Source organism: Lygodium microphyllum, chromosome 20 (assembly GCF_053477565.2).
Source record: "Lygodium microphyllum isolate KBCC chromosome 20, Lygodium_microphyllum_v1.1.10, whole genome shotgun sequence".
Taxonomy (NCBI): Eukaryota; Viridiplantae; Streptophyta; class Polypodiopsida; order Schizaeales; family Lygodiaceae; genus Lygodium; species Lygodium microphyllum.
Genome location: NC_141154.1, coordinates 26,456,931 through 26,483,010, shown reverse-complemented (window position 1 = coordinate 26,483,010; position 26,080 = coordinate 26,456,931). Strand labels below are relative to the sequence as shown.

General features: G+C 42.0%; 1 protein-coding gene and 1 pseudogene across 2 annotated transcripts in view; one reads left to right on the top strand and one right to left on the bottom strand.

Annotated features, from left to right (window-relative positions):
• Positions 1–26,080, top strand: part of LOC148018764 (coiled-coil protein) — a 76,976-nt gene that overhangs the window by 23,358 nt on the left and 27,538 nt on the right. The window lies entirely within an intron of this gene.
• Positions 9,296–13,586, bottom strand: LOC148018765 (uncharacterized; annotated as a pseudogene).

Here is a 26,080-nt window from a genome sequence, read left to right as displayed (position 1 = left end):
ATCCTTTGAAGATTTCTCATTCTTCTACTTGTCGGGGCAATCCTTCTTCCAGTTGCCACAAATGTAATAAGTAGACTCCTTGTCTTTGTCCTTCTTAGATTTGTCCTCCTTCTTTTGGTCCTTCCCCTTCTTTTGAGAGCACTGACCAACACGCTCTACCATAGATCTTTCAATGTCAGATACTTTGCTCTTCAACATAGAGAAACTGAAATTTGTCTATGATATGTAGCAAAGTGTCACGAGGACATGTATTTTTGAAACCTCACTTAACATGTGGATTAATTTTTAATCACATGATTAAGTAAATGTTGCATATGTAAGGTGCAACTGGGGTTAAAGTAAATTTACGAGCTCAGGACCCGAAGAAATCATGGGATGTCAAAGGCAAAAGTTGCTATAAGTTATGCCGCATAGATACTTGGTGGTATTTGGTGCCAGTTGTTGGCCATAAGTGTCAGTTGGTGACACTAGAGAAATGGCGTTTAATGGTACCTAACACCAATTTGATGTTCAAAGATGGTGCAGAGACACTCGAGAATGGAAGTTGCCTAGCCAATTTAATTATTGGCCAATCAGATTATTTTTCAAGGTACCGAAATAATTAGTAGATTAATTTTCAGTATTTAAAGACTGAAAATTAATATTTAATTATGAAAAATATTGGAAAAACCATTTAGGAAGTCTGCCACTTGTCAAAAATGCCCATGCAAGACTGAAAAACGTCTTTAGAGGCTAGACAGAGGCATTTTTTATAAATTCAGCCTGCAAGAGAGAGAGAGGGAAGGCTACTAGTCTGATTTGCAGCCATTGGAGGAGAAGACCAATCAACTGGAGGAGACAGTATCTACAGGCTGTTGAGACAGGAGGGCAACAACAGTAAATGATTGATTTTCTTCAGTTCTTTGTATCTACAAGCTGTTGTGGCAAGGCAATAGTTGCATTTGACTGATTTTCAGTCATTCTTTGCGACAAAACTCTGAATTTTCTCTCTCCACAGCTTTTCCTCTCGTCTCCCAGCCATTTCACAGCTTTGCTCCGAAGATCTTAGCATTTGGACCCTTGGAGGCTGAGAAATTTCAGATTTCTCTACTGTAAACCCTAATCTGCAGTAGAAATTAGGGTTTAGCAACAGCCTTGGGAAGCGTGCTAGAAATTAGAAGCTCCAAGACTTGGATTCAACAAGACTGAAGCTGTTTGGGACCGGCAAATAATTTAATTTGGAGCATTTTCCATCTCCATCTAAGCGGGTGAATTCAAGTGGAGGGACCGGCAAATAATTGAATTTGGGGCATTTTCCATCTCCATCAATGCGGGTGAAGGCCAATTGATTGCGCGAATCAAGGGGCAAATCGGATTAAAGACTTGCTGTGATTCATCACAGCAAGGGGAGTTGGAATACCGAAAGGGATTGAGAGAATCCCATTGTAAATCAACTTCTTCATTAATAAAGCTAAAGAAATACCGAAAGGGGCGCCAATTTTGAGGCCAATCGGGTGTGCATTGTTCAAGATCAGTAGGCAAATTTGTATTTTCAGATTTGCACTAATTGTTTGCTGCTGTAATTAAGTTGTAATTAGGGATTTACCACCCATCCACGGAAGGAAGGCTGGTTACACAAAGACTTGAGGAGTTATATGACCATAAAAGTGCAGCCAACTAGGTTTATTGGTTGAAAATTTTGATGGACCTTCGTATGAAGGAAGGTACAACCATGTTTGTACATTTGCATGAGTTTAACTCTATTTTCAGCTAGCTGATTGCTTTGAAATTTCACATTGATGAGGAGTTCAAGGCAACCTTACAAGGCAACCTTTTGCTATGTACTTTGCTTGAAAGTTGGGACACTTTTAGGACAGCAACGAGTAATTCTAATGCTATGTTGTTATATTCAGATGTGGAGAGCTCTTTACTCATGGAGGATCTCAATAGGCAAAATATATCAGCAAACAAGTCCTCCAATGCACTGCATACTAGAGGCAGATCCTAGCAAAAGGGCAACTCTAACAACAAAGCATGCAGCAAGTTTTGTGGTAAAAATGTGGACTGCCATCATTGTGGCAAGAAAGGGCAAAGACAAAAACATTAATAATAACAAAGATGAGAAAAAGGACAGCCAACATGCAAAGAAGAGCAGTGTGAAGATAGAAGAAGTCAATGTAGTCAGTCACGAGAGTGACAGTGGCAATGTTGTACTCTTTGCTTCTTCTTTTAGTGCACAATCATTGATTGCAGATTCTAATGATGATATGCACACCTAGATTCTTGATTCAAGTGCCTCATTCCATGTAACACCGCATTGTGAGTGGCCCTCTAACTATAGTGGTGGTAGATATGGTGTTGTCCACTTGGGGGACAATTATGCATGTGATATTGCAAGGGTTGGCAGTGTGCAGTTAACATTTTAGCACGGTTCAATGTTCACTTTGCATAATGTGAGGCATGTATCCTAGCTCAAGAAAAGATTGATAAGCACAGGGCAGCTAGATGATGAAGGCTATCATACCACTTTTGGGGATAGCAAATAGAAGATATGTAAGGGCCCTAGATTTGTTGCTAAAGGCTCTAAAAGTGACTCTATATCCATTACATGTATCTAGTGTGCGTGATCATGTTGTCACCATAATCGAGCAGCCAAGTGTGTCTTTGTGGCATAGCCGCTTGAGACACATGAGTCAAATTGGAATGAAAGCGCTTTCTTGTTTGGGTTATTAACCATATTTTAGGTATGCTGATTTTGATCATTGTATTTTTAGCAAGCATACTCAAACATCACATAAAAAGTCTCTTTCATTAAAATCTTCACCCTTAGAGTTGATACATTCAAAAAGGTTGTCTCTAGGGAAAAATAAATATTTTATCACCTTTGTTGATGATGCCATATGCAATGTATGGGTTTATCCGATCTGTTGTAAAGACGAGGCTTTGGATACGTTTAGAAATTTCATGGCACTTGCTGAAAATATGACCAACAAGACATTAAAGTGTCTTCGTTCTGACAATGGTGGGGAATGTGTGTTCAAATCCTTTCAGGCCTTTTGTGACAACAAAGGGATAAAAAGGGAGCTCACTGCCCCTTATAATCTGCCCCAAAATGGTATTGTAGAGCGTATATAGGACTATTCAAGAGAAGGTCCGTACCATGTTGTCTCATGGTACATTACCTCATGGATTTTACGCAAAGACTTATAACAACTGTACACTTGATAAATCGGTCACCAAACAGGTCTTTGGAGGGGAGAGTTTCTCAAGAAGTGTGGGCAAGCCACCTTTGTATACACACTTGAGAGTGTTTGGTTGCGAGGCATTTGTGCACATACACAAAGAACAATGCAGCAAATTGGAGCCAAAGTCTTGTAAATGCATTTTCCTAGGATATAGGGATGAGGGAGAGATGGGGTATAAGTTATAGGATTCCAAAAAAAGGAAAAGTATACGTAACAATGATGTAATCTTCTAAGAAGATTGCATGCATAAACAGCCCAAAAAGATAGAGAAAGTGAGAAGAGTTGTGTTTTGAGAAGAAATACGTGTAGGACAATAAAGAGTGCCCATTATACAATAGCAAATACTTGGTGTAAATGACCCTATAAATGCAGGAAATGATGTTGAGATTGATCAGCAAGAAGTTGCCCATGATATACCACAGTTTCAGCAAGAAAATGCGCCATTGAAACAACTGGAACAGGTAGGACAGCCTACTGAACCTTTGGAACAGCAAGCTGTTAATGCAGATTTGCAGGTTGAACAGCCAACAAACACTGATCATTGGGTTCGTATGTTGACGAGAAATACCAAACAGCCAAATAGGTTTGTTTCTAGTGCTAATTATGTTGTTGATTATGTCATGTTGATAGATTATGGTGAATTGTCATACTTGAAGGAAGCAATGGACATAGAGGACAACAAGAAATGGCATAAAGTTATGCTGTTAGAGATGGAATCTCTAAAAAAAAATGGTACTTGGGATTTGGTACATTTGCCTAAGGGGCAGAAAATCCTACCATGCAAACGGGTTTACAAGATGGTCATGTCTGGTTCCTCACCAAAGTACAAAGCATGACTTGCTGCCAAAGGGTACAAGTAGGAACGTGGGATTGACTTTGATGAGATCTTTTCTCTTGTAGTCAAAATGGTTACTTTACGAACCATATTTGGTTAACGTGGGTTTGACTTTGATGAGATTTTTTAATGGCTACTTTACGAACCATATTGGGTTAGTTTGCATGTGAGGATATGGAACTCATACAGATGGATGTAAAGACTGCTTTCTTACATGGTGATCTACATGAGGACATGTATATGCAACAACCAAAAGATTTTGTGGCTAAAGGGCAAGAAAAGATGGTATGTAAGCCATAGTTACCTGGAACGGGAACGGAACCCCTTGGAATGGGGGAACGTCCAAGGTCAAGGAACGGGAATGGGGGGAATGACACATGTCTTAAGTGCCCCAAATATGCCCTGCATGACCCAAATTGCCCCAAAGAATGTCCCTCTAATTACCCCAATACCCCTCAATGCTTGAAATTGACCCAAATGTCCCAAAATTGACTCGATTACCCCCATAGCTCCAAATTGCCTTGAATTGCCCCAATTATCCCAATTTCCCTTGAAATTAGACAATATAAATGGATGAATACCTTGGGATTGAGGATAGGCTGAAATTTGATTGTGATTTGCAAGAGTTGATAATGCATCAAATTTGAACTTTGCATGGACTCCTAATTAGCTTGTGGGTTGTCTTGACACTTTGAATCTTCAACCTGAGAGAGAGAGAGAGAGAGAGAGAGAGAGAGAGAGAGAGAGAGCTTTACGAAAAGAGAGAGAGAGAGAGAGAGAGAGAGAGAGAGAGAGAGAGAGAGATTAGTGTGTGCACATTAGGCAATGGAGATGGGTGAATATGTAGTAGAAGCAGTGTGACCCAAGCAAAAAGAAAAAACCAGAAAAAACGTCAATTTTCGGTCAACAAGCCTGGAACGGCCGTTCCAAACAAGGAACGACAGGGAATGGTAGGGAATGGCCTTGGGAACGGCAGGGAACGTTCCCTAGCCGTTTCACCTCCTTGGAGGGTTTAGAACGCGTTCCTACAAGCCGGAACGGCCGCCTGTTTCTATGATGTAAGCTCAACAAAAGCTTGTATGGGCTGAAACAAGCACCGAGTGAATGGTATCATAAGTTTGATACATTCATGCAATCTCCAGGATTTAAGAGAAGTCAAGTGAATCACTACTTGTATACCAAGAAGGCGGCAGATAGTAGCCTTATTATGCTGAATTTTCATGTGGATGACATGCTAATTGGTGGTAGGGATATTCATGCATTAGATGCCTTGAATCAAAACCTACATAGCAGCTTTGATATGAAGGATCTTGGTGAGACAAATCATATTTTTGGTGAAACCGGTCTATAACTCACATAAAGCGGTAGTTTCTTTAATTAACACCTGGTCTTCTCACACACACACACACACAAACAAAGACCTCTCTCCCTTGCTCAATACCAGATTGGCCCTGAAGACCGGTGCTCCTCTTGGTATTCCTTTATCAATTAAAAGATGGAAAGTTACAAAATAAACATAAGGACAGTACAGCATGACCCGAACAACATCCCTTTTAGGAAAGCATTTTCTGTGGCCATAACTCAATGATTCATGTGCATAATTGCAGTCTGTAGAACTCTGTATTTATTGTTCTTACTGCCCAGCATATCCAGAACAACATCCCTTTTAGGAAAGCATTTTCTGTGACCACAACTCAATAATTCATGTGCAGAGTTGCAGTCTGCAGAACTCTGTATTCACTGTTCTTACTATCCAGCATATCCAGAACAACATCCCTTCTACCCTGGCATCATTCCAGCAGTAAAACAGTCCCCACAAACAGCACTAAATCAGAGCTAAAAAACCCTCTTTCTGTGTGGCATGGTCATCACTTTCTTTAGTTCCTTCGATGGAATCAGCCCATCATGCAGAGCATTTCCTCTGAGAATAGAGAGAGAGTTGACCAGAGGGAGCAAGCTCTACATCCGTACATGAGTAAGAGACGAAGAAGTACTCTCCATAGCTGATGTACTTGCAGCAATCTACCCTCAGCTCCTCAAAACTTCACTCTCAGATCTGCCCCTCATGCCTGTTACGTTTTTTTTAATGCTCTCTCTCTCTCTCTCTCTCTCTCTCTCTCTCTCTCGGGAATTTGTGCCACATGGCATACATGTAACAATTTTCCCGTTTAAACCTTGCGGTCTAAAATTCTCCATGATTGGTGCAAAATTTGACCTCGGCACAAACCAAAGAATTAATCCTTGTGCAAAAACAAAGATAATGACGTGAACAGATTATGGGGTCCAAAAATAGTAACTCTCTAAATTTTAGGGATGGTGTTACGGTGACTTTTATTCTGCGAGCATTCTCACATATGCATCTTTTGTCTTGGCCAGACTCATTGTCCTGCACCATCTCCAGTAGCTAAGCACACAGTCCTAAACCACTGGCATTCTATTCTTTAGTGCCCATTCAATATGGAACCGGTCCTAAGGCTCAGACAAACCATTAGTCCAATTTGTTCCAATGGCTCTCTTTTGGCCATGCAAAGATACCGGCTTAATCTAAGAGAACTCTGGGGGTAAAAAGCAACAACAACTAAAGAAAAGAAAAATAAAATATTTATATAAGTAAACAAGGAAAGCAACTACAGAAAGTATCACCACCTGGTGACATACCCTCCTCTTGAAAGAAGCAAGCGATCTCGATTGCATGCCACACATGCTAACGGATGACATAGACGATAACAAGATTCTCCATGTTATTAGTACCATCGCATGTATCACTCGCGAACAGATGATACGGGGCAATGGTAGGAGTTTTCCCACTACCATTTGTGTCATTGCAAGTTTAAGTCTTACATAGGTGGAGGATCACATCCTGTATCCAACTATGATTACTAGGAGCCTTTTTAATATACATGTTTCCGGATGCAACATAGGGCGATAGCATGTATCCCCGAACTATTAGTGTCACAATATGTATAATCATTCAACTGAAGTGTAACAAATACGACTTCAAAGCACTGAGATTTCATTCAATGATACACATGTTAATGCTAAGTGTAAACCATGTGCATTATTCAATGAGACGCAGTATTCAATTGTACAATAGAGAATGCACATTGCTTCAAAAAGCAAGTCAATATAGATTCCAGCAAGAAAGCTTCTTGGTAAAGTTGCAATAATTGAGGCGAATCTGCCAATTCAGCCTCTTCCATCCATTTGGCATCCATTGGTGAATAGTTCTTGAACTTCACTAAAAATCTTCTTATAACTCTACCTTTTACTTTCCTATCCTTATATGCTAGGATCTGTTGAGGAACTAGAATCTCATCTAATTCCTCTACTTCAGGCTATTCCTCTTAAACCATATCTTCTGGCAGTTCACCAATAAAAGGCCTCAATAGGCTCACATGGAATGCATTATGAATTTTCCAATTCTCTGGCAATTTCAACCTATGTGCCACGTCATTGATCTTCTTTGAGACTTGAAAAGGGCCATAGTAACTCATACTCAACTTTGGAAACAAATGTTCCTTGCTCTTCTGTTTTCTCAAACGTGCCTTTTCAAAACGCAATAAGACCCAATCATCCTTTTTGAATAATAATTCCCGACGATGACTATCAGCAGCTCTTTTCTATATAGCTTGTGACTTTAACTTGACCATAATGATCTACTTCAAAAATGTTATCTTTTGTTTGCAAAATGGGAGGGAGTTTCTTTCCACCTTCCACAATCTCAAAAGGTGCTTTGCCAGTAGATGAGTGCACTGTAGTCTTATGATCTGAAACATAACACTTGGGTAGATCTAAAAGAATCGAATTTGCTTCTTCAGACTGTCCATCAATTTGTGGATGGAAAGAAGATGAAAATTTCAGCGTAGTGCCTATGTTTTCAAACAATGCTTTCCAAAACAAGCTAGTCATTCTTGGATCTCTATCACTCACAATTGACCATTGCATTCCATGGTACTTGAAGATATTATGCATAAATACCTTTTTTCTTACATGAATGAAATGTGCCTGTTTGCTGAATTTGCAAATGATAGTCCAGATTCCATCATTCCCTGAAGAAGTTCTTGGAAGATAAAAAATGAAATCCATGGCAATACTTTCCCATGGCCTTTTTGGATTAGGTAGTGGTTGTAATAACCCTAGTGTCCCCTGTCTATCAAATTTGACCTTTTGGCATACAAGGCAAGATTTGACATATGCATCAACATTAGATCTCAAGGCTGGCCAATAGAAGAAAGTCTCTACCACTTTGACTGTAGCATCAATACCACAATGTCCTGCATACAGTGGAGCATGATTTTCTAATAAAACTTTTGGCTTTAGTTGTTTTGTAACGCATAGTCTTCCATGCATGATGTTAAAGCCTTCTTTGAACATATAATAATCATGATGTTGGCCATTGATAAACTGTTCATAGATTTCAGAGAAATCTTCATCATCAAAATACTGCTCTTTCATATCAGCCAATTCATGGTGATAAGAAATTGAAACAACTGACACCTGTGGTTTGCGAGATAAAGTATCTACAACTACATTCTTCTTGCCTTCCACATACACTATCTGAAAATGAAACATAGATAGGAAATTTGCCCAATGCATGTGCTTCTCTGACAATTTAGCCTGTGTGAGAAAGTATCTAAGTGTTTGATGATCCGTTTGCACTACAAAATGAGCACCAAGCAAACAATGCTTCCAACTAGAAAGTGCATGGATCACAGCCAATAACTCTTTCTCATAAATTTGGTAAGTCCTTTCAATGACAGAAAGTACTCTACTCTGGTATGCCACAACTCGGCCATTCTGCATTAATACAACACCAATGTTGTTTCCACATGCATCACACTGCACTACAAATGGCTTAGACAGATCTGGCAAAATAAGTACTGGATTTGTAGTCATTTTCCCCTTCAAACATCTAAATGCTGATTTCTCTTTGTCAGTCCATTGCCATTTGACATCCTTCTTTTCAAGCGCATGTAAAGGAGAAGCAATCTTTGCAAAGTGTCTTACAAATCTTCTGTAGGAAGAGCATAGGCCAAGGAAAATGCGGACATCATGAATGGTTTTCAAGTCTAGCCAAGAGACAATTGCTTCTATCTTTGCAGGATCCATCTTCACACCATCTTTAGAAACTATATACCCAAGGAAGTGAATCTCTTACAAAAAGAATCCACTCTTCTTGCCATTAATGAGCAATCTGTTATGCTTAAACTCATTAAAGACTGTAACTAAGTGTTTTCTATGCTCCTCTTTATTCATTGAAAAGATAATCATATCATCAAAGAATGTGCCAACGAAACTTCGATAAGGGCGGAAAATTCTATCCATCATCGTGTTAAATGTAGCAGGAGCATTAGTCAATCCAAACGGCATGACTAAAAATTCATAGAGACCAAATGTCGTTCTAAAATCAGTCTTATGGATATCCTCTGGCGTGATTCTGATCCGATGGTACCCACTTTTCAAATCTATCCTGCTAAACATTCTTGCTCCCTGTAATTGATAAAGAATGTAATCTATGCTCGGAATCAGAAACCTATTTTTGATCATGTTCTTATTCAAGGCTCTGTAGTCAATACACATTCGCCAAGAGCCGTCCTTTTTCTGAACTAGCAACGCAGGTGAACAAAATGGAGAACTATTGGGTTGAATTAGTCCCTTCTCTAAAAGCTCATTAACGTGTGTCATAATCTCTTTCTGTTGCGCTGCACTGACCCTGTACGATGGCCTATTGGGTGGACTAGTCTCTGGAATAAGATCTATGGTATGATCTTCAGGGCTCTCAGGGGGTAACTCTCCTAGTAACGAATCTGAGAAACAGTCGTTGAATTTATCCAAGAAAGCCTTTCTACTTTCATCTAGTACATACACATTACTGTCAACTTCATTAACTTGCTTTTTAAAAACCAAGTACGCAGAAATATGATTTTTCATTACAGAAGTAATTGGAGAAGCAGAAACAACCAGGACAGACTCTCCTTTAAGCTTCACATCTAACACATGAGTCTTGCCCCTATGTACAAGAGTAATCGTTTTATTGTAAGTATCCAAGATAGCATGCTTCTTGTGGCACCATGGAATACCCAACAGAACATCACAGCTCTCTAAAGGCATAATATGGAACTCCTCTGTGTCCACATAGCTTTGAATGTGCATACGGAGTTTGCCAAGAATGGGGGTGATATGTTCAGTATGTCCTGGGCATGCCAAATCAGCCTGTCCAACCGGTCCCATTTCCTTTAGACATATACCCAGCTTAGCTACCAATGCTGGTGAGATAAAGTTTGCACGAGCTCCAGGAACAAAGAAAATAAGCACTATGGAATCTCTAATCTTTCCCCAAGCTTTGCACAATTCTGTAGTATCATTAGCTGATTGATCTCCCACCATATCAGGCACTAAGCCAATGCTGGGCTTCTTTTTACTTGGCGCATCTTTATCCTCCGCATCTTTAGAAGATTGCTGTGGGCACTTAGAAGCAATATGGCCTTTTTGTTCACATATAAAGCATTTCCCAGCCATCATTAAGGCCTTTCTTTCTTCAAATGATTTGCCAAAAAGTGGCCTCTTTTGTCCTTTGCTCTGTTTAAAAGAAGTTTGAGGTTGCTGCTGAAATCTTTTCTTCCAAAAAGACTTCTTTGTAAAGCTGGTCCTTTCTAGAAATTGCTTCTTCTTCTTGCCAGGATCCTACTTAAATTGAGAATCCTTCTTTTCAGTGCCTTTAAAGCTGTTAGCTTTTCCTTTCAACAATGCATTTGCCACACCGGCATTTTCAATTAACTGTGCCATATTTGTAACCCTGGTCTTGTGTAAACGCCCCGAACAACGTAGTATGCTTAACAATTATGATATTTGCTTGTTTTCGAGATTTAATATAAAAGAGAATGAACACTTAAAGCTGAAAATGAAAATTACTCACAAAATTACAACCATGAAAATGTAAAAGTAATGGAGACAGGATTGAGGGTTGAAGATGGGCAACCCCCCCCCCCCCGAAGGAATGTATTTCTGCTCAACCCAAGTCCCTTAGGGAAGAGCTCAGTTACAATCAATCTAAGAGTGAGGAGAAGTAATTCTCACTCTCACAAGATCATGCAAAGATGTACAAACACACGTGCATTATCTATTATGTAATGATAAGAACTGATTTCTTTACAGTATGAGAGAAGAAAGAGGGGAAATCAGCCTTTCTCCATCGTTGAACAGTAGTACATGGATAGGGCTTGCTTCTTGTTGCTAAAATGGAAGAAAGAGCTTGAGAAGGAGGTGCTGTAATGAATTTACAGGCTTGCTGTCCTGTAAAACAGCAGTGGATAGAAGAGAGAATATGGAGGAATTTGATAATAGAGAAGTGGGGGATGATGATGGGGATGGATGGGGCCAGTTTCTGGCTATCTGTGGGTGTTGTACATGAGTTTACAGCAAAGAAAAATGATGCTGAATGAAGAAAAACGAGCTTTTATTTATAGGAGAGGGAAGAGCTAGTACAAAAGGGGAAAGTGGAGTAGCACAAGACAAGTGTCCAGCCACGTGTCATGAGATGTGACAAGTGGTGGAACACTTGGAAACTTGTGTGACAAGTGTCTTGACACTTGTCTCTTCTCTATGGCCTTCCTTTTTGGGCTGAATACTGTCAAGAATAGAAACAACCAAATTTAGTAAGCACAGTCAGAGTACAGAACTTACTATTTTTAGAATGACATTCCTATTTTTTAGGACTAGCATTTTTAGGCTAATTCGAGGCTCCTAAAATTTAGGGATCTCCTAAAATTTAGGGACCCTCCCAATATGGGTGTCATATGAAAGCTTTTTCCGTGTACATCACAAAAATGGTATCAGAATCTTCATGTGACTTTCCTATGCAAAGAAATGTGCATTTTAAGCTTTCAGCCCACACATGCACATTATACAAGCATTTCATGATCATGTCATCTTGTTGATTGTAACTGTATATTCTGGTGGATCTAGCCCACACTTCAAGGCATCAATCCTTTCTGTGTGCGAGTCTAACCCTGATATGCGTGAGTTCTAGTCACAGGCGCCTAATCGGGCCATATAGGTGGAAGTGTGAACTATCTTTTCTCGAACCCACTGTATGGGTCCACCATAACCTGTGACCACTCATTAGTGGCCAGCTCCAATGCACACTGAACTATCTTTTCTCGAACCCACTGTATGGGTCCACCATAACCTGTGACCACTCATCAGTGGCCAGCTCCAATGCACTTTTCTTTATATCTAATTAGTGCAAAGGAAATAAATTTAATAAATCATTATATAGACAAATTAATGAAAAAGGATACAAATTCTGTTTCTATAGAGTTGTGACATCTTGGTACAATAATCCTTGATGGCTTTGGGCAAACCGCAACAGTACTTTTCAATTTGTTCTGACAGGGGCATTGTTCTGTAAGAACTCACGGGCAAAAGTGCTTCCCAAAATTTCTTATTGTACTCTTCTAAATCCTCACAATTTGCCGCGTCTAATTTATGCCATGCAGTCATGACATCTACTTCAAACGCGTTAGTTAACCATGAGGCTGCAAACAACTGTTTGAAATGGACCCAAGTGGCAGGTGCATATCCTTGCATCAACAATATGTTCCACCACTGCAAAGCTTTACCTTTCAAAAAAGTTGCAGCCTTCCGTACCTTAGAAGTCTCAGTAAAATTCTCTCCAGTGTAAGCTGCATCAAACTGCAATATAAATGTCAAAGCTTTCAGCTTATCTTGCATACCGCTGAAGGTTTGAAACTTTAATGCCTGACTACCCTCTTTGTAGTCTTTAGGCTTTGCACCTTTTGGTGTCAGGTTGTCATAGGCAGGCGGCTGTAAAAAGGGGAGTCCCGTAGGCGCATTATCAACATTCATTTCACCTGTCTTAGCTGCCATATGCCCACTAGGCTGAAAAAAACCAGCCACTGCATTTTGTACTCCAGGCATCAAATAAGGACTCTGCAAAGTCTGATACAGGACTGTAGATCAACATTAGCATAAAGTGGGTTCACTGTCTCAATAGGCATCATTCCTGGTGGCCCTCTAGGCAAGTATCCCTGATAACCCGTGGGTAATCCAGCCATTGCTTGAAAAATTGACCCACCACCAAAGTAACCAGGATAAGTAGCAAACTGAGGAGGAATAGTCTGCTGTGCCACTTGTGCATTACTGCCTTGACCATTCACTCCCCGGTCCTGTGCTTGTACTTCTTGTTGCACTGGACCTGTCTCCATGTTTGGTGTCTTTTCCGCATGCTTACGCACGTTAGAGGTTTGCCTTTTTGAGCGCTCCACGGTATGATGTGATGACTCAACCTGAGAATCCTCATTATGTGACTTCAAAATTTTTTGCATTCGAGGATTCTTTATAAGCTGTTGGAAAGAGCTAACCATACTGAGAAGTTGTGCCATAAACAAGTCCTCTTGTTCTTGCTCCTCATCTTGTGGTTCAATGTCGGTTCTAGAAGGTGCTGACACCTGTGCACCGATACTCTCTTCGGTATCCACGAGCACAAGAAGAACTCTCTTCTTCATGGGGAAGTTTTCCTTTGCCTTTGTCCATGTCTGCTATCTCTCTAGTTCTGTAATCTCTGTAAAACCTGTGTGTATGGCCTTTTCACCCAAAACTGTCCGAGCTTAAATTCTTACAAAAAAGAATTCAAATCCCGGGGAAAGAACCATGAAACTGGTCTATGACTCATATAAAATGGTAGTTCCTTCAATTAACACCTGGTCTTTTCACACACACACACACACACACACACACACATACACACAAACACCTCACTTCCTCGCTCAACACCAGATTGGCTCCGAAGACCGGCGCCCCTCTCGGTATTTCTTTATCAATTAAAAGATGGAAAGTTACAAAATGAAATGTTTCAAAATACATAACCTGTGAACAATTGGTTTTCATATTTTCTAAGTAATTCCCAGCTGCATAAGGACAGTATAGCATGACCAGAACAACATCCCTTTTAGGAAAGCATTTTCTATGACCATAACTCAATGATTCATGTGCAGAATTGCAGTCTCTGTAGAACTCTGTATTTACTGTTCTTACTGTCCATCATATCGAGAACAACATCCCTTTTAGAAAAGCATTTTCTGTGGCCATAACTCAATGATTCATGTGTAGAATTGCAGTCTGTAGAACTCTGTATTTACTTTCTTACTATCTAGCATATCTAGAACAACATTCCTTTTAGAAAAGCATTTTCTGTGACCATAACTCAAAAATTCATATGCAGAATTCCAGTCTCGTAGAACTCTGTATTCACTGTTCTTATTGTCTAGCATATCTAGAACAACATCCCTTCTACCTTGGCATCATTCCAGTAGTAAAACAATCCCACAAACAACACTAAATCAGAGATGAAAAACCCTGTTCATGTGTGGCATGGTCATCACTTTCTTTAGTTCGTTCGATGGAATTAGCCCATCATGCAGAGCATTTCCTTTGAGAATAGAGAGAGAGTTGACCAGAGGGAGCAAGCTCTACATCCGTACATGAGTAAGAGATGAAGAAGTACTCTCCATAGCTGATGTACTTGCAGCAATCTGCCCTTAGCTCCTCAAAACTTTACTCTCAGATCTGCCCCTCATACCTATTACGTTTTTTTTAATGCTCTCTCTTTCTCTCTCTCTCTCTCTCTTTGGGAATTTATACTACATGGTATACATGTAACAGTTTTCCCGTTTAAACCTTGCGGTCTAAAATTCTCCATGATCGGTGCACAATTTGACCTGGCACAAACCAAAGAATTAATCCTCATGCAAAAATGAAGATAATGATGCGAACAAATTATGGGGTCCAAAAATAGTAACTTCCTAAATTTTAGGAATGGTGACCCTTGCATTCCTAAAGTTATTATGAGCAACTTTTATTATTGCAACCACATCAAAAAGTGTAATGTGGCTCAGTTACGGTGACTTTTATTCCGTGAGCATTCTCACATGTGCACTTTTGTCTTGGCCAGGCTCATTGTCCTACACCATCTCTAGTGGCTAAGCACACAGTCCTAAACCACTGACATTCTATTCTTTAGTACCCATTCAATATGGAACTTGTCCCAATGGCTGCCTCTTTTGTCCATGCAAAGATACTGGCTTAATCCAAGAGAACTCTAGGGGTAAAAAGCAGCAACAACTAAAGAAAAGAAAAATAAAATATTTATATAAGTAAACAAAAAAAGCAACTGTAAAAAGTATCACCACTTGGTGACACTTGGCATGCATATACTTAGGGACAGATCGAAAGGTCTTCTTTATGAGTCACATCATGAGTATATATCCAAGTTCTAATGATGAAGAGGCTGAAATGGTCAAGATTTTATATGCCTCAGCTGTGGATAGCTTGATGTATGCTATGGTTGCTACACGTCCGACATAACATTTGTGGTGGAAGTAGTTAGCAACTACATGTCACATCCTGGCAGAAAGCATTGGGAAGTAGTGAAAGGTATTATGAGATATCTTAAGGGTACAAAGGATTTGTGCATCTGCTTTGGAAAGCAAAAGGCATCTATCATTGGCTTTACAAATGCAAACTATGTTGGTCATGCTAACTGCAGGAAGTCTACTTCAGTGTTTGTATTCATCTTCACAAGGGGAGCAATTTCTTGAATCTCCAAGCTACAGAAGTGTGTTGCATTGTCTACTAGAGAGGCAGAGTATGTGGTTGCCACTAAGGTATGCAAGGAGGCTTTATGGCTTTAATTTCTGGTGGGAGAGCTTGGTATTATTGAGACTCTTGTTCTTTATTGTGATAGTCAGAGTGCTATTATGCTAGCATGGAATCTCGTTTTTCATGCAAAGATGAAGCACATAAAAGCGAAGTATCACTTTACCAGGGATGTACTTGGCAACAGAAGCATTAAGCTTGTCAAGGTACATACAGATGATAATCTTGCAAATCCTCTCACGAAGGGGCTTCCAACAGAGTGGTTTGCTCATTGTCGACAGATGATGGGAGTTGGATAGTATATGTATTTCAGCTTTGTATATACTTAGACTTAGTTGATTCTTTTCTCAACCTTCAGGCACACTACCTTTAGGTGGGAGGTTGTTGGGAATAAAGGGCCACCGTGCCTTTTATACGTGCACATGTGTGAATATACCCTTAGCACTTGTACTTTAGTACTTTACATATAACTATCACAAAAACCTAAAAAGAGGTACACTCTTTCTACCCACACATTGTGCATTCCTCTCTTTCACTCTCTACTGCTGCTGCTCACTCTCTCACACACACACACACACACTCTCTCTCTCTCTCTCTCTGCCATTGCTACGCGTCAGCTACGACATGGAAACTACATATAACTATAGTACTTCACATATAGCTGTCACAAAAACCTAAAAAGAGGTACACTATTTGTACCCACACATCGTGCATCTCTCTCTTTCACTCTCTACTCTCTCTCTCTCTCTCTCTCTCCCTCTCTCTCTCTCTCTCTCTCTGTGCCATTGGCATTGCTAAACATTGAACCTTTACTGCGCATCGATCACCACATGGAGACTGCATATAAATAGCAATAACAAACAAAAATCGGTCGACTTGGTTCTATGGTGGCCATAAATGCTCGCCAACTATATAAAAAATAGGGGAATATACTTATCACCATCATCAATGCTGGCTGCCCTATCCTGGACAGTGTGAACATAGCCCAAACTCGCTGAAAAAGAAGTACATTGTGCTGGAAAATAACCAACCAGTGTAAACACACCTAAAATTCGACTGTAAAACAAATGCAAACTCTAGAGTCTAAATAGAGCTGCCTCCTCCATCAAAACACGTGACAAACTGAATATCAGAGCTCCTAATGTCCTTGTATGACTCAAACTGAGGCTCACAAGCAAGAGATGATAGTGCATGATAAACATGACTGTCAACAACACACTGTATGGCACTCATGTAGCTTTGGAAATATATCCTTTGTTTCCATTGACTCCGCCAAGTGATTTAACCATTTGTGCTTCATTTTTCATAGCAACGCTACCTATACAACATTAAGCAAGAAATCTCAACATCACAATAACTCAATGTTGTTAGCCTGCCTATGTTAGTTATGTTAGTTTGTCATCTCTTGGTTGTGAGCTCCTTCCTTATGTGCATTCCTAGGGTAGTTCCTACTTTTCACAAGCTGCCTACACCTGCCAAACATTGTCATTGTCGTTTAGGATTTTTTTGAGGTCTTCCCTATTTTTTTGGCATTTTCTTCAATGACTAGCATTAAATGCTGGTCGGCCAGCTTTTTTGGCACCTATTGATGCAACTTGGCCAAAAGAGCAAGTTTTCATCATGGAGGAGCAGCCCACGTCTTCAAAATGCAGATTTTCAGCCTGTGTTTGCTACATTTAATACACGTTTAGGTGGTCCAATCCCAGTTTGATCTTCCTGACAACTAGGCAACAGTCTCCAGGACTAAGGAGATAGCATTCAAGCATTAGGCAGCATCTATTTCTGCATTTTGCAAAAAATGTAAATTTACGTCTTGCAGGTAATCACATCCTACTGTGGGCGAAAACTTTTTGTGTAGGTGACAACTTCTTGGTGGCAAGCGACAACTTTTCCCTAGACGACACATTTACAGTCTCTATAGCTGACTACCTTCTTTCTTTCTTATTGTCTCATCCAAACGCAACTTTCTAGGTGATTGCAGGATCGAAGATGTCTTACCAATTCACAAGCTTTGATGACTCAGAGGAGGAGCTGTTAAGAAGACTACTAGGGTTTGCACTGAGGACACACAGAGTGTACGACCACGACAGAAACACAAAGACACAGACACAGACACAAACACAGAGGACAAAACTCAAACCCTAAACGCAAAACTCAAAATTCAAACCCTAAACACAAAACTCAAAACTCAAACACAAAAACTCAAACACAAACAGAAGAAGGGAGAGAGAACACACGACTCTGAAGTGAATGAATGCTGTAAATGAATGTAAGAGTGTACAGTGTGCTCAAGGTCAGAGCAATGTCGGAGTGTGACGTCCACCGAAGACGGATCCCAAGTCTGTGACCACCAATCAGAGTGTAGGAGTGCTGAATAGTGAATGGCAGCAGGGTGGTCACCAAAACACAGCAGTCTGGAGGTTGGAAACTAGTAAACGCAGCAGTGTACCACCGATCGGGGGCTGGAAACTGCACACAGTCTACTGTAAACAGCAGGCTGAAACAGTGTCTGAGAGTGTCAGGGGCTGCAATGCTGAAAACGCAGGCTGGCTGACCCTGGAGATGATGGACAGCAGGCTGAACAGCAGTCTGGGACAGTCTAGAGCAGTCGCCAGCAGCTGATAGCTATCGCCTAGAGCAATGGACAGGCTGAAGATGATGTGGCTGCAGTCGATGATGGCTGGACAGCAGATGGAGGCGGGCTGCAGGCTGGAAACTAGGCGCCAATAGCAGCAGAGGGTGTGTGGGCTGGTGTAACCTGCAAAACAAGGATGATTGCTGAATGGGGGCAGCCTGTCTATTTATAGATGTGGAAGGGTGCCCCAAAAATTAGGGTTTCCACTAAACTTTCTTGAACCGCTCCCCTTTTTAGGGTTTCCATTGAACTCTCTCGAACCGCTCCCCGTTTTAGGGTTTTACTCTAAAAGAGCATTTTTAGTGTGTTTTGGGGCTGTTTAAGAGGCTAATCGGTAAGTAATGCATATTTTAGCTCAACATCCCCTCTCAGGCCCAAAACTGAGCCGAAAGGTTAGGCCAGCCATTGTGATGTTTATGTACCCCAAGGCATCCGACCCCAAAGCAGCCAAGCCATCGGACAAAGGGTGCACGTCAGTTGCTCAGTGGCCTACCAAGACTACAGAGGCGATGGTTATCGTACCAAGGGAATCCAAGTAGTCACCCTAGAGAGGACAGGGCATCGGACAAAGGGTGCACGTCGGCTTCCCAGTGGCCTACCAAGCCCTACAAAGGCAGATGGAGCTACATGGAACTTTTGTGTTTTGTTTTTTTTAATTTAATTTTTATTTTTGAATATGTGTGGTAAATTTTATGGGATGCGGCCGATTGAGGAATAGTGACCCAGAAGACGGGAGTAGGGAGGGTACACCCAACACATCACAAAACAGTACAAGCTAACCTATCCACTCAGGGTGTTAATGACGAGGAAAAGTAGGTGATGAGGTATCCATGTGATGAAGAAGGATGGTGGTGTGGTAACAATAGCCGCCGGTGGAAACAGCTTAGGATCCGCTCAAGTGGTGCTCTGCATAATGAGATACAAAGTATGCTACATTCTGAAGAATGCTCATGCAGCAGGTGTCACTTGGACAGTGTCCCTCATGGAGAAATTGTTCACTTGCCCAAGCGCCCTAGTACAAAGATGATGAAATCATGCAATGTAAAGGGTAAGGTACAACAGGGGGGAGAAGTCGATGTCGAAGACAAAGTGCTGAAGCCTGTAGAATGCCAAGAAGGGTAGGAACCCCCTCTCAACCTGGATGTAGATGCCGAAGAAAGAAGAGGAGCCCGATGTCGGTCTTCGTGTGGTACCGAGAACCATAAGGAATGAAGAGGAGGAGGAAGTATCCCAGCTGGAAGAGCTAGGTAGAAGTTACCGCCATGATAGCATCAAGAGAGATGTTGCACGATCCGCCTCGGGAGGGGAAGCCTTCATGCTGGTAGAAGAGCAAAACTCCAAGGATGATGAAACCATGAAGGAACGACGCACATCCCAAGTCTCTAGCCCAAGTAGGACTGGGCAAACTTGCATGTTAGCCCTACACTGAAAACAAAACCTGCAAAGGAGATCAAAGTCTGCAATCACAGAGGTCAGTAGTGAGATGCTCCAAAAACAAAACAAAACTAAAATGAAAAGCTAACTGAAGGAACAGGTGCAAAGATGCAAATGTGTATGTGTGTGTGAGTAAATGCAGCGGAAGCCTTAAAATGTAGAGACAAAAATCCTATGGGCTTGACTCTAAGAGCGCGAAAAATGAATGCTAGACTGACCTAGGGTATCCGAAAGGACCTAGAGACATGCTAGTCTAAGAAGGTGGCTACCATCGCGTACGTCCAGTAGTAGCAGGGCTCTGCCAAGGGAACGCCTGACGAGGTGGGGAGGAGGTGAGATAGATGCATGAAGTGCAACGGGATCGAAACCTGCAGACCAATCAACCAATCCTTCAGGAGTAGAGAAGGATGGCCGCTGAGGCTGTCCGGGTACCACATGTCCTGTAGTCGCTGTTGGGGCTGGAGGAGCAGATGGGGCAGCAGCGGAAGGCGTAGCTCCACTGGATTGTGAAGTCGCAGCGGTTTGCTGAGGCTTTTTAGGTGGAAGACCTTGGGCCTTGGAGCGACACTCCTCGTCCATATGGCTTGCTCTCTGGCAGTATATGCAAAACTGGTTTTTCTTAGGGAGTTGCTGCCAGATAGGTCTTGATTCTTTGGTTCCATCGGAGGAAGAGAAGTCACCCTTTGATTGGCTTGCCTTCGCATCTAGCGAGTTCTTGCCACTGGTGGTTTTCCCTCGCGAAGAAGAAGCAACCAATCCCCTCTGCTCTAAATAAGGCTGTGATGAGGGTTTCTTGTGGACTTGATTATGCAGCCATGCGTAACGCAAGAACTGGCACTTAAACTCGTTGAAGGTTGGCAATCGAGGTTGGGAGATGATGTGTTGAATGAAATTGAAGTATTTTGTGGGCAGCTTATTCAAGAAGAATGTAACCTGATCGTCATCTGACTTTGGAGAGCCAGTAGTGGCGAACTCGGCAAGTAACCACCTATAGTTAGCCAACTTGACTTTCAGATCATCCCCTTTCTTAAGAGAGAACTCTTGAAGCTCAAAGTCGAGATTGATGCGCCGAGTGCGATGACGAGCCGCATAGCGGTCGAGAAGGTAACTCCAACACTTTGACGCGAGTGGGAAGTGCTGCAACTGAGAGTGAAACTCAGGAAACAATCCGTGCATTAGCTCAACATTGGCTGTAGCATTGCGGACTCTCCATTGAAGGATGTAGTCAGGGTGAGCTAGTCGAGGGTCTGACATAGGCTCTAGACCAATGACGAGGTCCCAAAGATCCTGAGACTCAAGCACTTTTTGCATGAAATTCGACCAGGTAGTGAAATTTGACCCGTTAAAACGTGTCTTATCCGTGAAGGCAGTCTTGGCCGTTGCAACAGGAGTGGTAGTGCTTGGGGATGGATAGTGTGAAAAAGTGTAGTGGGGGTTTGTTGTGATAGTACTCCTCAAAGTCCTCCTCTGTCATGTTAGTGAAATCTGGTGAAGGTGGAGTGTCGTCCTCCTCACCGAGTCCATAATGCCGTCTCAGGGCCTCCAATGATGGAGAAGCCTGATAAGACATCATAGGAACCGAAGAAGGTGTCTGGGACATTGTGATTCGGTTATGAGTCGTATTGTGTGCCTCGCACAAAGACTAGCTCTCAACAATATCCGCAGGATACTCTTTACAAGAGCACTGGCTCTGATACCATGTTAAGAAGAGTTCTAAGGTTTGCACTGAGGACATGCAGAGTGTACGACCACGACAGAAACACAAAGACACAGACACAGACACAGACACAGAGGGCAAAACTCAAACCCTAAACGCAAAACTCAAAACTCAAACACAAACAGAAGAAGGGAGAGAGAGAACACAACTCTGAAGTGAATGAATGCTGTAAATGAATGTAAGAGTGTACAGTGTGCTTAAGGGCAGAGCAATGTCGGAGTGTGACGTCCACCGAAGACGGATCCCAAGTCTGTGACCACCAATCGGAGTGTAGGAGTGCTGAATAGTGAATGGCAGTTGGCTCGTCACCAAAACACAGCAGTCTGGAGGCTGGAAACTGGTAAACGCAGCAGTGTACCACCGATCGGGGGCTGGAAACTGTGCACAGTCTGCTGTAAACAGCATGCTGAAACAATGTCTGAGAGTGTCAGGGGCTGTAATGCTGAAAACGCAGGCTGGCTGACCCTGGAGATGATGGACAGCATGCTGAACAGCAGTCTGGGACAGTCTAGAGCAGTCGCCAGCAGCTGAGAGCTGTTGCCTACAGCAATGGACAGGCTGAAGATGATGTGGCTGCAGTCGATGATGGCTGGACAACAGATGGAGGCGGGCTGCAAGCTGGAAACTGGGCACCAACAGCAGCAGAGGGTGTGTGGGCTGGTGTAACCTGCAAAACAAGGATGATTGCTGAATGGGGGCAGCCTGTCTATTTATAGATGTGGAAGGGTGCCCCAAAAATCAGGGTTTCCACTAAACTTTCTCGAACCGCTCCCCGTTTCAGGGTTTTCGCTGAACTCTCTTGAACCACTCCCTATTTTAGGGTTTTACTCTAAAAGAGCATTTTTAGTGTGTTTTGGGGCTGTTTAAGAGGCTAATCAGCAAGTAATGCATATTTTAGCTCAACAGGAGCTTCTTTCTAGGCGCTCTTCTGAGCAAAAATGTGATTTTCGCGATTATAGTCAGTGAGAGGAGTCCCCTATTCGCACCCATTTCCCTTCTATTCATCTATCATAGAAGGCTCTGTCTGAAGTGAAGATGCTGTCCTTGATACCCTCAATGCAAGTGCCTATCTTACCTTCATTACCCAAAGAAGACAAACTCGATGGTTTGAACTATTAGCTGTAGTTATGTGAGGTGGAGTGCATCCTCGACATCTTCAATCTTTGGGCTCTTGTTTTAGATTCCATCTCGGTCTGAAGAATCGAGCAACCTTGTGGGATCGACTCAACACTTAAGCTCGATTCTTTTGCTTTATGAGTTTGTAGAATTCTGTCCTTGTGCATGTTCGCAAGTTAAAGACTACGACAGAAGTGTGGAAGAAGCTTCCATCTTTGTATCAGCACAAGACGTTTTCCCACAAGATTTACCTTGAGAAGAAGTTGCGGATACTCAATCTTGATTCCACCTCTATGAAGGAGCACATCACGAAGATGGAGAACATGAGAGGTAAGCTTGCCTCTCTTGGTCAAATGATGTCCTCTGAAGACATGGCTACAATCCTTCTGACTTAGATGCTATCTCCTCGGTTCGATGTCTTCTACACTAGCCTTATCACATTGAGGATCCACGAGACACTCTTATGGGAAAAGCTTTCACTGCTTGTCTTAGAGCATCACAAGAGACTCAGAGATGTTGGGGCCAGTGGTTCTAGCTCCACCAAGGCATTTACTGGAGGTACAAGTGGAGGAAAGAAGAAGAAGGTGCCAGCTAAGGAGACGAGAAGCAGAAGGACAAGAAGGATGAGAAGAAGAAGCCCAAGTGCGCACATTGTGGGAAGGACACTCATCCCGAGAAGAAGTGTTGGCAAAAGTACCCCCATTTGAAGCCAAAGGAGAATGATTCGAAGGATAGGAAGGTTGCCTCTGCAATGATAGAGTCTGTCTTTTGCATGTCTTTGCCAAGGAGGATACAGCTCTTGCTTCTTCCGCTCAAGAGAAGCCTTGGCTCATTGATAGTAGGGCCTCTTCTCACATGACTTGTAGACAAGATTGGCTTCAGGATCTAAGTGTCAAAGGGGGCATAGTCGCCAATGGTGACAACTCTACCGTTCTCGTTCGAGGAGTTGGGACTATTCCTTTATTCCCAAATAGGTAGTCTTCTTCGGCCAAAGTTCTCTATGTAGTGAATTTAGGTTTTAACCTATTGTCTGTTTGTGGTCTTACATGGTACCCGCGTTGTATTTACATAGGATGTGATGATAGTGGAGAATGCTTCGGACAGGATCCTAGGATGGTGGGCTTTACACACTCACAACGTAAGCCGCGTGGTCTTCCCACGAGCTTGGGCTGCTTTGGCATGCTCATTATGGTCATCTCAAATTTGACACTATACGACGGGCTTCTTAGATGAAGATGGTGGAGGCACTTCGTGATTTCCCTCCTATTCAAACTTTGTGCCCTAGTTGTTTGAGAGGCAAGCAACATAGTTAGCCTCATCCCCAGGTTGCCACTAGGAGGGCTTCTACTCCACTTGAGTTGATTCATACTAACCTTTGCAAACCTATAGTTTTTTATGCTAATTATCAATGACTTTAGTCGTTATGTGTGGCCTTATTTTTTTGAGTACAAGAGCGAGGTATACTCCCATTTCTACAAGTGGAAGGTGTTTGAACTTTATGGAGACATAGACTACCTTCAAAGTTTGTGGCGTACGAGCCGATCATGGTGGAGAGTTTACTTCTAACCTCTTTCCTTAGTTTTGTAGGGATCATGGCATCTGGGTGGAGTATACACATCCAAACACACCTTCGGAGAATGGTGTGGTGGAGCATGTGAATTGGACCATGTTGGAGATGGCCCAATAAATGTTGGAGCATTGGGGTCTTCCTCATTTCCTTTGGGGTGAGATGATAGCTACTACGGTTCACATCCGAGGAGGAGGAGGGGGAGGAGCTGAAGACGAAGAACGGGTACTAAGAGGCAACCTGCAACCTAGCAGGAAGTAGAGTGGAGGGTGGGGGTGGGTCAATCGATGACAAAGAATCACTTGCAATAGAACCATCAATAGGATCCTCGAAGGCCGAGGCCTTATCCAAGATCACATCCCTACTCATCTCAAGCTTTCATGTCTTCGGGTTGTAGAGTCGATAGCCCTTTGTGGTAGTGCTGTAGCCAATGAAAATGAGCCTCCTAGCCTTTGAGTTGAGCTTTATCTTCCTCTTCTTCTTGTTCACATGGACAAATGCATCACATCCAAGGATGCAGAAGTGAGACATGGAGGGCTTTCAACCAAAGAAAGCCTTGTAGGAAGCCATGTCCTATAATGTAAAAGTCGGGGAACACCCATCGTGTAACAATTTTTGAGCCAAGAGACACACACCAAACCTTTGTTCCCCACCTTTGCTCAGTTTTGTTTCAATGCAGCAGTCTAATAGCAAAGCAGGGATAATGGTTAGCTATGGATGGTGGTGTTGTCAAACCAATGGATCTGAATCTCACGGATGGTGTTGGTCCTTTCCTTTCTGAACTTGCAGCTCTGAAAAGCCTTAGACTTTGTGGAGAATTGGGACCCTCTTTTTTTGGGGGGGCCTGGGGGAAAGGGGCAGGGACTGTGGCTGCCAGGACTAGTCCTCGGGGTGAGGGGGCAAATTGTGCCCACAGACTGGCAGCAATACTGCTAAAGATGGGAGTTGCAGTAGCAGCAGTGTTAATGATCAACAAATAATCTTCATGTTCCTGACATAAGAGGGGCCAGACTAAGCTGGTCAATATGAGAGCCGCACTAGCAGCACTAGCAACGTTGATGACAAAGAGTATGAAGTGTGTAGCCTTGGGCATGTCCAGCACCTCAATTGTTGTATCAAAGGACGCAAGGCCTCCTATTTGCAAAGGCTCGGGGTAAATTTTACAAAGGCAGTGCTATATTCAATATTAGATTTTTGGATTGTGATTAACCTTTAGTCTGCAATAATTTTCCCATGTGTGATGTAATGAAGTTGATGCTTTTTCCCATGCATTTGATTTAGCTTTTTTGAATCCTACTGCCATGTGTTGAGCTTACCATATTGACACATGATTTCATCAGCTTGTGGTCTTTCAAAAATTTATACTAGGCTAACCATGTGAAAAGTTAAAAAGGATCACAAGTGCTCCAATGTAAGCACTTAACATGATCAATAGCATATTTACGAGATTGAGAAATTGTGGATATAAAACTTTAAACAATCCTATTGCAACACAAACTGCCCATTATGGAGGAGGAGGTCATATTCTTAAGCGATTGAAAATATAAGTGGCTGCGCCCAATCTGCAGTACACTGAATAGAATGAACCACATGTGCTTGAAACTTTTCACAAGTGTCTCAATTGCGTGTAAGACAAGCCTAGAGACTTTTCTCTTGATTATTGTCATTAGCTGTTGTCTATGGCTTCATGACAAATGCATTAACAATGTTTCATGCAATTTGGATTAATTACCTGTCCTTGAAGAGTTGGAAGCTGCTGGTTTGATGGGTTTTAATGTTAATTCAAGTATCAAAGGATGTTCTCTTCATAGGCTTTAAGTGTCCCATATTATCATGATGCTTTCTTCAAAACTGTGATCATGGATATGTTGGAAGA